This window comes from Cricetulus griseus, chromosome 4, assembly GCF_003668045.3.
Source record: "Cricetulus griseus strain 17A/GY chromosome 4, alternate assembly CriGri-PICRH-1.0, whole genome shotgun sequence".
NCBI classification, from domain to species: domain Eukaryota; kingdom Metazoa; phylum Chordata; class Mammalia; order Rodentia; family Cricetidae; genus Cricetulus; species Cricetulus griseus.
In genome coordinates this window covers 27,466,842-27,480,883 of record NC_048597.1, presented here as the reverse complement: position 1 = coordinate 27,480,883, position 14,042 = coordinate 27,466,842, and positions in this window count along the sequence as shown.

The window sequence follows — 14,042 nt, the reverse complement described above, 5'->3', positions numbered from 1 at the left end:
ATCACAATTAGGGCCATACATTTTGTGAAATTAAAAATAATTAATAAATCCACCTACAAAGGGAAACTTTGGTAAATGCTACAAAGTATGAAGTTCAATGTATAATGCTACAAGGTGAAGCCCTGAAGAGTGTTTGCCAAGCTCCTGTAAACTGGCAGATAGGTTATGTAGTCAGGTGTTCAAATTTCCAGTGTTCCTAAATGTACTCACGTTCCACCACGACTTTCACATATCATCATTTCTTTTAAAGACTTCAATTTTCTTTGAGGAAAAACATGGTTAAGAAAACTGATGCAGAGGCATGGGCTAGGTTCAAATATAGGTTAAATAGAAATTATTTTGGGGAGAAGTCACATACACAAGAAGCAGATGGCTGCTGCAGGTTCCCGCTCTAAAGATCTGCACAGGCTGTTGCCTGTGACCTGACCAGAGGCAACAAAGAGCCACTTGCCCGAATGTCACATCCTCACCCGTGACTCTGCCCAAACGGGCCGGGGTGGATAGCTCACTACAAACTGATATTATGAGTGCCTTATATGCTTCACTTTTTTATAGCAATCAAGTTGTAGAGCCATTGAGTCATCTCTTCTGCATCACATACCTTAGCCCAGGACACAGTGGTCATTTTGTTACAGCAAGAAAAAAACATCCTGCCAAATATTTACACAGAAGGAAGGAGTAGTTACTTTTACAGAATAAACATAATAAAAAGTGCATTTGTTTGACACTTAATGTCATTTGCATACAATATCATGCCATTTTCTATCAAAATTATACTAATAATGAATTTGTTACATTGATTTTTCTAGGTGGTGAGATCAGACTTAAAATGTTAAAGGAAGAAACTGACATTGTGGATGGTAAGCTAATAACATGGCTTGCATTGGAAAGCCGCCCTGAGTATTCTTTAATTTATAGTGAAGACTTTTTTTAAAATTTCTGAATAGTCAATTATATTTTGTTCTTAGGCAGAAAATAATTAAAAATTATAATCTAAATATTACACATAATTAATCTAATCTGTCCAGAGAGAGCCACAGTTACCTTTTGCCTACATGCCTAGAATTGTGCACAGGTAGAGATTAATGTGAAAGTAAAGTTACAATTTTAATAATCACAACTGTTACCATATTTTCTTTGTAATTTCACAAAATGTTTTAAAAACCTATTAAAAATATAGGTGTACAATTAAAATAAAACTCATAAAAATTAATGTACATACTGTTACCATTTAATGTGTTTTTGTGCTAGTATTTCGTAACTACTGTATTTGTAAGATTAAAGTCACTTTATAAGTATCAGTATGAAGAGATGATAATATAATTCACACCATCGTCTTTTTGCAGATAAGGAAATTGAGGTGAATAAATGTTAAGTAAGTTGTCTAAGTTCATATGGGTAGAAAAATGGATTTGAATATAAGCAGCTGAGCTTGAGAGTTCTGCTATTAATCATTACTCAATACAGCCTCTCAGCTCTGAGTCTTGTCACACTTGAATAAAGCAATGGGGGGTGTTGGACAGGTCAGCACTGCCTAGTAGAAATAGCTAAATGTATTGCTACAAACTATATGAAGCAAAAGACAAATGTACCACAAACTTGATTATATTTCAGGTATTACTTATTATGTCGATTTGGGACAAAGGGAAATTTGACAAATATGCAATCATACTATTTCTAGATCCGCATTGAACTCTGGGACCTTCCGCAGTTGTGGAATGCCTTGTATACAGTTGAGTATTGTAGCCACATGAAATGTGTACTGTAATGTGTACAATGTGGTTATGAGAACAATTTTTAAATTTTATTTTGAGTGATTTTTGTTTGTTAGTTTTTTTGAGATAGAGTTTCTCTGTATAACATCCCTAGCTGTCTTGGAACTCACTTTGTAGACCAGGCTTGTCTGGAACTCACAGAGATCCACCTGCCTCTGCCACCAAGCTCTGGGATTAAAGGTATATGCCACCACACACAGCTTTATTTTAATATTATAATATAATTCATCATTTTCCCCCTCTCTATCCTCCTAAGCAGCCCTCCTTGCTCTTTTTCTAGTTTTTAACCTTTTCCATTAATTTCTATTATATGCATATATGTTTACATATATAAGTATATATTTCCAAATATAATAAGCTCAGGCTGTAGGTTACTTGTATGTATATATTTTGAGAACTGCCCATTTGATATTGGATAACCAATTGGTGTGTTCTTTCATGGAGAAGTCTATTTCTCACATTCTCAGCATTTCTTACTTGCCTGTAGTTATTTGTGTGTGGATATTTTAAAATTGATTTATACTTAAGGGAAATGATCACAAGAGACTTGTCCCTACTATGTTGGGAAGCTCAGCACTGTAAAACACCCCCTGTCCTGGTTTTCAATCTTTAATAATGAGAATGTTAGTAAGAAATATATTCAGTAATCACAGTGTCAGATTGTAAGCGAATACATGAAAATTCTTTGTAAAAATCTATTTCTTTCATTTTTTAAAAAATAGATTACTTTCTTACATAATATATCCTGATTATGCATTCTATATCATGAAGATGTTTTATTTACTTCTTATTAACATATGCTAATTCTATAACGAGGTATCTTTTTTGAACTGAGATATTTCCCTCCAGGAGGAGAAAGGAAGCTTGTAAGACTCAGGAAACTCAGAAAGTTACAGGTTTTATAAGGTCAGCCAGTACCCGCCTGATTTTTCTATGGACTGTGTGCCAACTGTGATATCTTCAGCAATGAGGACACATCATAAAATTTTGGAAGGCAACCAAGAACAGTGATAATAGCCTGCCATGTTTATAGGTCTATGGGACCCTGCTCACCAACAACTCTAAAAGATGTAATGCATTCCTGGCATTGAACTGTTTATTTGATGGCCTGTGGTGTCTGGGAAAAGCATTGCCTGTACCCTTTGTAAAGTAACTCCATTTAAACTATTTTTTTTTGCAGATTTTTTTAATTTGAATTAGAAACAAGATTGTTTTATATGACAACCCCAGTTCCCTTCTCCCTCCTGTCCTCCCCTATCACACCAACCCCAACTAAAACCCTACCTATCACATATCCTTTCTGCTCCCCCTGGATGGTGAGGCCTTCCATAGGGTGTCATCAGAGACTATCATGTCCTTTGGGATAGGGCCTAGGCCCACCCCTGTGTGTCTTGGCTCAGGGAGTATTTCTCTATGTGGAATGGGCTCCCAAAGTCCACACCTATGCTAGGGATAAGTACTGAACAGAAGGCCCTGTAAGTTTTCCAAGGTTTCCCCACTGAAACCCATGTTCCTGGGGTCTGGATCAATCCCATGCTGGTATCCCAGCTATCAGTCTGGGGAGCAAGAGTTCCCTGTTGTTCAGGTCAGCTATTTCTGAGGGTCATTTAAACTCTTTTTACATATGCATATGCATGTATTTTAAGAAGAAACTGTAGTAGTTCTTCCTTAGAGCTTTTCAAAAAGTATTCACTATTATATCTCCCATATTTCCTCCATTACCCTGACCTCCAAGATCAAAATCCATTTAATCCTACTAGTTAGCCTTGCCCCATTTACTCCAGCTGTGTTGTAAGCCACTGCCTCCCCAGTCGATATACAAGCAGAGAAAATTTTCCAAGACAAAAGAGGCTTTCCAGGGAAACAGTAAATAAGTTGTGAATGTGTTACAGGTTCTCCTTGGGCGAGTTGTCATCCGAGTAAGGTTGGCTCTTTTGATGATTCCACCATGATGAACAAACTCATGTTATTTAAGTAGCCCCTCCTCACCCAACTTCCTGTAGGTTATCACAATAAGCTCATTGCTTCACCAAACTGAACCCAGAAGTAATCACTTCTATGGTCTGTGGTAAATGCCCTACCTGGATAAATAGACAGCTATTCACCATTCCTGGAATGTCACAGCAGAATTGACTTCATTATGGAATTCTCATTGATACACAGACTAACTATTATTATGTATGAACTTATTTTACAATATAAAATCTTCCCACAAGCATTTCTTCTAATAGGAGTTTCTCACATCTCCTACTTAGTGAAAAAATTTGATTCTCCAAATTGATTGCATGACACATTAAGAGTTTTGATCTGAAGTTTGGCAATCTCTGGTAAAGGGTTTATATGGGTGGCAATGTTACTTGCTTGAAACAGAGAACTGAAGGGCACTGCCACCTATCAATAACAAATGCATTGAGTGCTTTGCTCTTATGCTTCTGCTACTGGAGTCAACACAGAGAAAAGTGAGTGGAGGGATTCAAGTCTGAAAATAGATATTGCCTCCAGTGGTAGTTTTTGTTCTGTTTGCAATGTGAGCTGAAAGAGATCCTCAGGATGCCCAAACAGCTAAGTCAGTCATTTACAATCTGTGGCTTTTAAGCCCTTTTGGGGTATAATGAGCCTTTCACAGGAGTCACCTAAGACCATTGGAAAACTCAGATGTTTGCATTACAATTCAATGCAGTGGCAAAATTATAGTTGTAAGTAGCAATAAAAACAATTTTATGTTTCTCAGGATCAACACAACATGAGGAACTGTATTAAAGGGTTACAGCATTAGGAAGGTTGAGAACTACTCTGCTAAGGGATATGAGGGTAAAATGGAAATGACCATGTTGTGTCTGAAATGCATGACATTTATTCAGGGGGACCTTGCATCTGGAAAACTTCACAGTGGCAGACAGAAGTAAGGCAAGTAAAAACAACAACAACAACAAAAAAAAAAAACAAAAAAAACTGCAACTACTCATAAAGGAGACCGAGCACAGGACACAATGCCAGTATCACCTATTCTAAATGGCAAAAGAGAATTCTTTCTATATCAAAACACCTACACATATACTTGATGTACATACAGTTCTTGGCAATTGATTATGAATCCTTCCAAATGACAGAGAGGCCATTAAACCCTTAGTCAGTTATCATATGGTCAATGTAATGCTTGGTGATACTGTCTTCTAGGTAAATTTCACTTTAAAACAATTTATTAAGGAATGTAAAAATAGGATTAGCCAGTCTTTATTGTTCCAACTCTTGTATGTGTGCAAGGTCTGTATAGAAACACTTCCCTTTCAAGCTATAAACTAAGCCCTAGGGATTTTCATATACTATAGTAAGATTAGTGACCTCAACTGGGAATCAAAATATATGGTACACTATTGGAATGGTTTTCTAATTTCATTTTTATGGCAGTGACATTAATTATTTTACTTTTTGAGTGTTAATTCAGGTAAGACATACTACAGAGATGTATGAAATACCACCAAAACATCTAAAGGGATGAAACAGTAAAAATCACTTTACAACATTTTTTAAACTTGTGTTAATACTTTTGTTTTTTTTTCCAAGAAAGTTTGTATTGCTTTAGATTTGTGTAGATAAAAGCTCCCTCCTATTTATCTTCACAAGTCTACTAAATAATTTCTGGAGGCAGAAAAATGACATGGGATTCCCTGGAGTTGGAGTTACAAGCATTTGGAAGCCAACTGATGTGGTTACTGCAAAGGCGGTAATGGGCTCTTAACTGTAGAATCATCTCTTCAGCCATGCACCCTTTCAAATTTATTTTGTTTTATCCAATATTACAGGATATTAGTGAATTTGTATCATGTTTTTATCAAACAAACTCAACTAAAATATGTTGGTTTATTCTTTATCACTGATCACTATTTTCTTGGAAATGAATTGGAATTTAAACATGTTTATTCAGCTTTATCTTGGATCCAAATTTTCCAGAGATGTATGTTAAACTATGTAAGATAATGCAAAAAGGAAAAAAGAATTGCTAAAATGAAGTTGAGTCAATGATTTCAATTCCCCTTTTATTTCCACAACAAATTAGTTGATCACTATTCATTGATCTCTCTGTCTGCAGTATTAGAGATTTATTTTTGTAATTTTCACTAAGAGCTAGAATTCACATAATAATGCATTAGTAAATGTATGTCTCTTTCAAATCAGTGTTTACATATTTACTAATTTTTTCCAAAGATTACTCAGATGTCAATGGCAATCACATAAGCCTTGTAATAACAGAATAAAAAGGACATTTCTAAAGTCACGAAGTCTATATGTAGTTACATATGAGTCCTTCAATCTCAATGCAGCAGGAAATTGACTTCCATAAATTATGGTTTTGGAAAGAATGTCATACATTGTAATCTTTTATTATAATTTTCTTGTCTAATGGATTGTCGAATGACTCTTCCCCTTTTCTGTTCCGGTGTTTATTCCCCATTGACTCCCAAGAGAATTTTCCCATCTCATTTTTTCATATTTACTATAAATTATAGTTATGCTCAGAGTAGTGAAAAAAATTGACTTGTCTGGTTTATTTGTTACAAAAGCTTTGTCTTTTAAATTTTGTTGTGTTTGGCCTTTAATCATCTTTCTTCGTTGCTATCTTGTCCACTAAAACATCATTTTTAATTCAAATAGTCAATCCAAAAGAGCGCTATAGTTGAATGTTACATAGATACTCGCAAGACTATATGATATCTGTCCGCAGAATCAACATGAAAGCAAACTAGAGAGTGTTGATCTTTTACCATAATATAATCCATTTCTTGGAATTATTGTCTATCTATTCGTGGCTAAAAATGAAGATGCTGTTGACATCTGCATAATCTTTTAAACACAATTAAGATTATTGTTTGCTCATTGAGTGTCAGTATATATTAGAAAATCTTAGTATTCTGTGATTTTAATTTCCATTCATATGTTATACAAGTTCAAATAAGTACATGGCTCCTAAAACATCCTTCTCTGAGTAAATGGCATTAAAGTCATTGTTTAAGAAATATGAACATAACAAAGTGAAGGATTTTTCTGTTATTGTGCATGGAGGAATATATATATATATATATATATATATATTATTAATGAAATAGGAAACACATGCATTTGAAGTAAAATTAGTACTTGATTTTAACATTGTTATTAATGGAATTTTATACATATTTGTAATTTCTTTCTTCCTGTTCATTAAATGATACAATTTGTAACTTGACAAAATAACTACTGAAATTTCTGACTCTTCCTTTGTGTTTATATTTTAAAGTAAGAGAAATAGATAAGAGAAAGCTTTGATTCATTTATCAATCATAAACATAATGAAAACAAAGACTTCAGATACCCTAAATCTAACCCACAATCCACACCACCAGAGAAGCTAGCAAACAAGGAGGACTCTAAGAGAGACAAGCATGGTCCCTCAGAGAAGGGGAAAGAGACAAGATTCCCTGAGCAAATTGGGAGCATGAGGGGAAGGGAGAGGGAGCTAGGGAATGAGAAGGGGAGAAGAGGAGGGTTGAGGAGGATATGAGGGAGCAGGAAGTTTGAGTTAGGGGAAGAATAGAGGAGAGCAAGATAAGAGATACCATGATACAAAGAGCCATTATAGGTTTAAAAGAGAATTCAAGTGCTAGAGAAATGTCTGCAGAACTGCACCAACTAACAATCTAACCAACAGAGGAGAGGCTACCTTAAATGCCCTACCCTGATGAGATTGATGACTGACTTATATGCTATCCTATAGTTTTCACCCAGTTGCTGGTGGAATTGGAAGCAGACACCCACAGCTAAGTACTGTACTGGATGGGAATCCAGTTGCAGAGAAGGAGGAATGATGAGCAAACAGCCCAGACCAGGCTAGTAAAACCCACAGAAACAGCTGACCTGAACAAGGGTCAGCTTGGTTCCCAGAATGATATCTGGGAAACCAGCTTGGGACTGATCCAGACCCCATGAATGTGGGTGTCAGTGAGGAGACCTCGGAAATCAATGGGGCCTCTTGTAGTAGATCAGTACTTATCCCTAGTATAGGAGTAGACTTTGGGAGCTCACTCCACATAAAGCCCATTCCCACTCCCTGAGATGGAGTCTGAAGACCCCCTATAGAAGGCCTTACCCTCCCTGGGGAGCAGAAAGGGTAAGGGATACTTAGGGTGTTAGTTGTGGGGGAGACAGGGAGGAGGGGAGGAAGAGGGAACTGGGATTGCCATGTAAAATAATCTTGTTTCTAATGTAAATAAAAATGGAGAGAAAAAAAGAAAAGAATAGCTTGGTTTGGTGGCACAGTCCTTTAAGGGAGGCAGATCTCTGTGATTTCAAGACTAGCCTGGTGTACAGAGTGAGTTCATAGGCAGCCAAAGTTACACAGAGAAACGCTGTCTCAAAAATTGAAAAACAAAAGTAAAAGAAATGGGGTAATAGAAAAAAGCCACATAAAGATGGAAAATACAGACAGAGTCTGGATACTGTAAGTTATTATGTTGTCTTTAAATTGTTTGATTGCTGAGGAGAGAGCAATAGCTGCTAACAGACATTTGATTATAAATGTTGCTGGGATTGACATGTAAAACAATCTTGTTTCTAATTCAAATAAAAATGGAATAAAAATAAATGTTGCGGGATTGATCCAACCTATATATTTTGAAAATGCCTTGACTTCAAATTTTAAGTCTGAAGACATGTTACTTTGGAAAATAAGTTCTGTTTTTGTTTTCACAGAAGAAGAAGAGCTGTGAGTAGTTTTCAGATTAATATGGTGTAATCAGGCAAGACCCCTGAAGCAGTAGACCAGATAATCCAACATCCAAAACAGCTGAGATAATGCAGTCTCACAGACTATTACAGCCAGGATTTGGACAAGTTTCTGGGATTTCTCAGGATCCCATGGTATTGACAGCTCCCCCAAACAGCAGTTTGGAGAGAACTACACCCAAATTCCCAAATATTGTTGATAGATGTTTGTTCTCATTTAAATGGAGTTGTTTATAAATGGTTATCGATCACAGCGCATCTCTCTTTAAAGGAAAAAGAGGAAATATGATATAGAAATGAATACTTTGCATTGGTATGTATTTTGATTCATTGATGCAAATTTACAGTCAATTTGTTACACATACATTTCTCCTTTTTTAGGTATTATGTTTATACAACTGTTTTACAAATGTAATGTATAATTAAATACATATTGTAGCCACCTATAATAGTCAAAACTTATGTTAGTTAGATTTTCTAGATAAATAGAAATATATTTCAAATAGATAGATATCCTTCAAACCTTTCAATATAGCATAATTGAATTAAATTCTATTTCAATATAACAGAATATAGCATTTAGTATGGTTTGGGTTTTTCATGACTGTGGGACACAACTGCTCCTGACAATACCAATTACTTCAGAAAGGAAGATGGACATGGAAGAAACCTATTAAAGAGTTTTCCTTCAACAAGCCAGAAATAGCCATTTGGGCAAGAAACTTCTCTGGTCTGAATTGTTTGACTGTATGCTGTATAAACTGGACATACAGGACCCACAGGAAAGCGACTGCTGAACTTGAAAAAACAAGATGGGATAGTCCTGCAGGGTTCCTGCTTCATGGAAGAGTCTGTCAGACATTCTACAGAACACAGAGATAATTTAATGACAAACTGCCAATGCAGGCAGACATTTTAAAATTTCCTGCTTCCATGACAAATGTGCCAGATACACTGTGGCCTATGGGTTGAAGATGGATAATCCAACATTCCAGAGGCACTTAGAATGACTGTGAAGACAGCAAGATGTTTCTGTCAATTCTCTATATATTTTCTTCTGACGTCTTTGATGGGGTTGAAGACAGATAGTTATGGTTTTCCTTAGTTATGATAAAAGATAAGTTACATGTAAAACTTGAGACTCACAAAGATAAGATAGACAATAGAATATTTCCTTTAAATTTTGCCAAATATTAACAGACTAAATATTGTTATTTATAGTTCTTACTTGGTAAGTGCTTTGTTAAATGTAATTTTATTGTTAAATTTAAAACCTTTTTATTTAGACAGAAAAGAGGATATGATGGGAAATGTTCTTCTCTTATTGGCTGATGAATAAAACACCGATTGTCCAGGAGAATCAGGAATATAGGAAGGGCTAGGAGATAAGGAGAATGCTGGGGAGAGAGAGGCTGTGAAGAGATACCATGTAGCTGAGAAAGGTGTAACAGGTCCAGGCATTCTCTGCTAAACCAAGACCACTTGAAAATGAATAAGCTAATATTTATGGGTTAACAATTAAGAGAGAAGTAGCCAGTAAGAAGCCTAGCCATTGGCCAACAGTTTTAAAATTGCATAGTGTCCATGTGTTCATTTGGGGCTCAATGGCTATAGGAACTGACTGGAAAGAAACCTCACCTACATGTCTACCTGCATGATGCCATGCTTCCCAGGAAGACAATAATAGAATAAACTTCTGAACTGTAAGTCAGCTCCAATAAAATGTTTTTTCTCTGTAAAATTTGCTTTTCTCATGTTGTCCTCTCAGAGTAACAGAAACGTTAAAACAGTAGTTTCTTCAATACATGCAATGAGCTACATCCATGAACTCTTAACAGTATGACTGCTTAAATAAATCCAGAACAATGACACCAACACGTCATATCCTAATGTGGGTGTGAGAAACATCACAAGGCCATACCTACCCCTAGATGATGAGATACAAACAGTACTGCCAAGAAAGGGAGAATCAAACTTCTTCAGGAATCAGCACTCAGATTGATTATCTAATCCCATTTGGTTAGTTAGAAATATCTGTACACAGGAAAACTACAAAACAGGCCCAGGAAGTAATGTTTATATATACGTAGATGTATGTGTAAAACATTAGTGAAGAAAAAGAGGCCATGGATGTGAGAGGGAGTAGAAGGTAGAGAAGAAGTTAAAGGGGGAGAGAGTTGAAATGATTTAAATCCAGTGCTGGCTTATAAAAATCCTTTAAAAAGGGAAAGGAAGAACAAAACATAAGAAAACAAAGTTGCTTTCATTTAAATTATTACAAAACTGCCGAAATGTAAACTGAAGATTGGCTACTTGAGACAAGGTTATGAAACAAGGACTTCTCTCCTATATAAACATCAATGGATTTGACCTTGATAAGGCTGTGAACCCCTGAATCTGTTTCTTCCCTACTTCTGAATACTAACAGAACATATTCAGGCATAGGTCTTTGTAAAGAACTCTCTGCTTATTCATCTCTGTGAATATAGAAAATAAAATGACACACTTTTCCTATTTAAGGTACTCTCCTTTTGCAAAATGCAGTGTTTAGAGTGACAAGCGTTAAACAGGAGTTATAGTTTTAAAATGATCTGCCAGAAGAAATAGCTATAATGGGCTTTAGCCTTGAGTGTTGTTGTGAGAGTTTTATGATAATGTGATTCCTAGCAAGTTGCCACATATGACAGCTAATCAACATTAAGAACAAAGGTGCCAGGAAAGACAGTTCCCATCAGGATCAACTTCTATGTGCAGTGACCTGATAGAATTATATTTTGAAGCTTCTCTTATTATCATTTCATCTTTTATTTACTATTTCAACTGTATAGTTTCTAGCATGCCCTTGTTTTTATTAACAAATATTAACAAAATTTTATGCAACATCATATTTTAAAAACAATGTCTGTCATAACAACAACCAGTAAATTATACTTTCCTTGAAGTCCAGAAAAGTAAGGCATTTCAAGTGTAAACACACACAAAGAAACATCTTAGACAAGATTCACCATCTTTATTATATATAATAGCTCTTCAAATCAAAAGCTGAAATCAAGTAGGAATTGGCAAGATACATAAACATGCAGCTTTACAGAAAAGAAATGCATTTAGCCCATACTTTGAAAAGAACCTTAACTTAAAGGTGAGTGATAAATTTCTCATTCATTTCACATTATTCAGTAGTGGATAGCTGTTTTCACTACCATCTAAGGCAAGAAGAAGCTTCTCTGATGATAGCTTAGCAGGCCAGGCCTTTGGTGTTTGTTGTCCTTTTGGCGTTCCCTCCTTTGCTCTGCCCTCTTATATTCTCTCATTCAAGCATCCTATTATAGTTCCACCTTTATCTCTTTATAACACTATCTTTTATTTGCCCTTCCTTGGAAGATCTCCTCCTTCCTGATTCCTTAGTAGCTGCCTAACCTCTATGGTTATTCTAATTGAAACACATACATCTAAATCTTTAAAGCTGTAATCCACATTTAAGAGAAAAGATGAAATGTTTTTCTTTCTCAGTGTAAATCACCCTATTCAAGATAATTATTTCTAAATCCATCAATTTACCTACAAACACAATATTTCATTTTCTTAACACCTGAATAATATTCCATTGTGCGAATGTTCCACATTTTCATTATCCATTCATCAGACTGTAGACATCCAGGCTGTTTCCAATGCCTGGCTATTAAGAATAGAGCAGCCACTGTGTAGACCAGGATGGCTTCAATCTCAGAGAGATTTTCTTGCATTTTCATCCTGAGTCCTAGAAGTAAAGACTGTGTCTTCATGCCCAGTCTCTCAGTGTGTGCTCATAGTATAGTTGGATCTTTTGGTAGATGTAATTTATCATTTTAAGAAATGTACATCAAATCCTTCCCCTCAAATCTCAGTGGTCTAAGAGGAAAAGGAAACAAAATATTGAAAAAGCCAGAGATTGAAGATGACTGCTAAGAGATACCAACTTTCGGACACAACAGAGCTGATACACAGGTGAAATCACAGAGATGATAACACTAAAAATACCTACACAAATTTCTATCAGATACAATCCCAGAAGGGTCAACTGGAAGGTGACCAAAGTGCCACACTTACCCAAGAAGCTATTTGCAATTGATTCTTACTGATAAAGGGAAATCAGTTGTGTCAAATAGAGTGACACTGGGAACATCAACCATACACTCCAGTACAGGCTCCATGCCCAGGAGTAGTTGGCCAACATAACATATACTCCATATTGTCTTGTGTGCTTTTTATTTTGTTTTGTTATATTAATGTTTTATTTACCCATGTTTGTTTGGATGTATTGATTTTTTTATTTTGTTTGTAGGATTAAAAGAATAAAAAAGAAATAATATGAGGAGGGAAAGTAAGAAGGATCTAGGAGGAGTTGGGGAAGAGAAATAATAGGAATAAAATATATTGTACGGAAAAATTAAATAACAATAAAAATGTTTATTAAAGACAACCCTATATTAATCACTACACGTAGCATAAAAATAACTCAACACTGGCATGTGTTTCTGACAGAGTAAGAGATTCAGATGTAGCTGGAACGCCCATGAGAGAATGGAAGATACATTCCAAGATAGCATGGAGAGGTCCAGGAAACAGATAATGACAGTAACCTATGTCTATATGTGTACCAAGATGTGTTAAGAACAAAGAGGAAATAATGCACTTATATACATTGGTATTTGTCTTTATCACAGTTTTAGTCTTGAAGGTAAAAGAAATATTTCAAAAGATTGAAAGCTTAGGAAAATATTATTTACAGTGTTCAATTTTTCTAAGGACAATGCTAATTTAACCCATTATTCCATATATACTATATACTAGAATTTTTAATTAAAAGGACATTAAAATTATACACATACGCTATGCTTATTATATAATATTAATGCAAGTGAAAATCTATTTCAATGATCTATTCATGTGTTGATTCCATGGCTAATTTTGTGAATTTCTGCATCATAAAGTTTTGAAAGCATTTATGTTTCTTTTCTACATTCTCTATTCTCAATTGCTTATGTATATCTTCCTAATTAGAAAAGAAAGATGTTTAAGGCTGGGGTACTATACCATTCACAAAGTTTGGCTCTCTATTTATATAACTATGTTATTCCTTTGCTCATACTATTTCAGAAATGAAGTCTTTAGTCTGGAAAGTATTTTACAATGTGAACTCATGACAAAGATACAAAATATGTAGGTTGGCAAACCATAAAAATTTGTAACTTATTTTTCAGAAAGTTTATTGAAAATCAACTAAATTAGATCAGCTTTATAATACAATTGGCTCACTTACAAACCATGAAGACTAATTAAAAATTTTGAATACTAGATTCCTTAATATAATTAAAAACTTTTGTACACTCTACCACATAGTTCAGGGATGATCTTCACATTTGTTCATTTAAATGAAATTGAAGAAAAATTGAGAGCAATTCATTCCTTGAGGCCAACCATGAAGTCATCAAATGGTTCCATCAAACAATTTTCATGCATAGTCATACA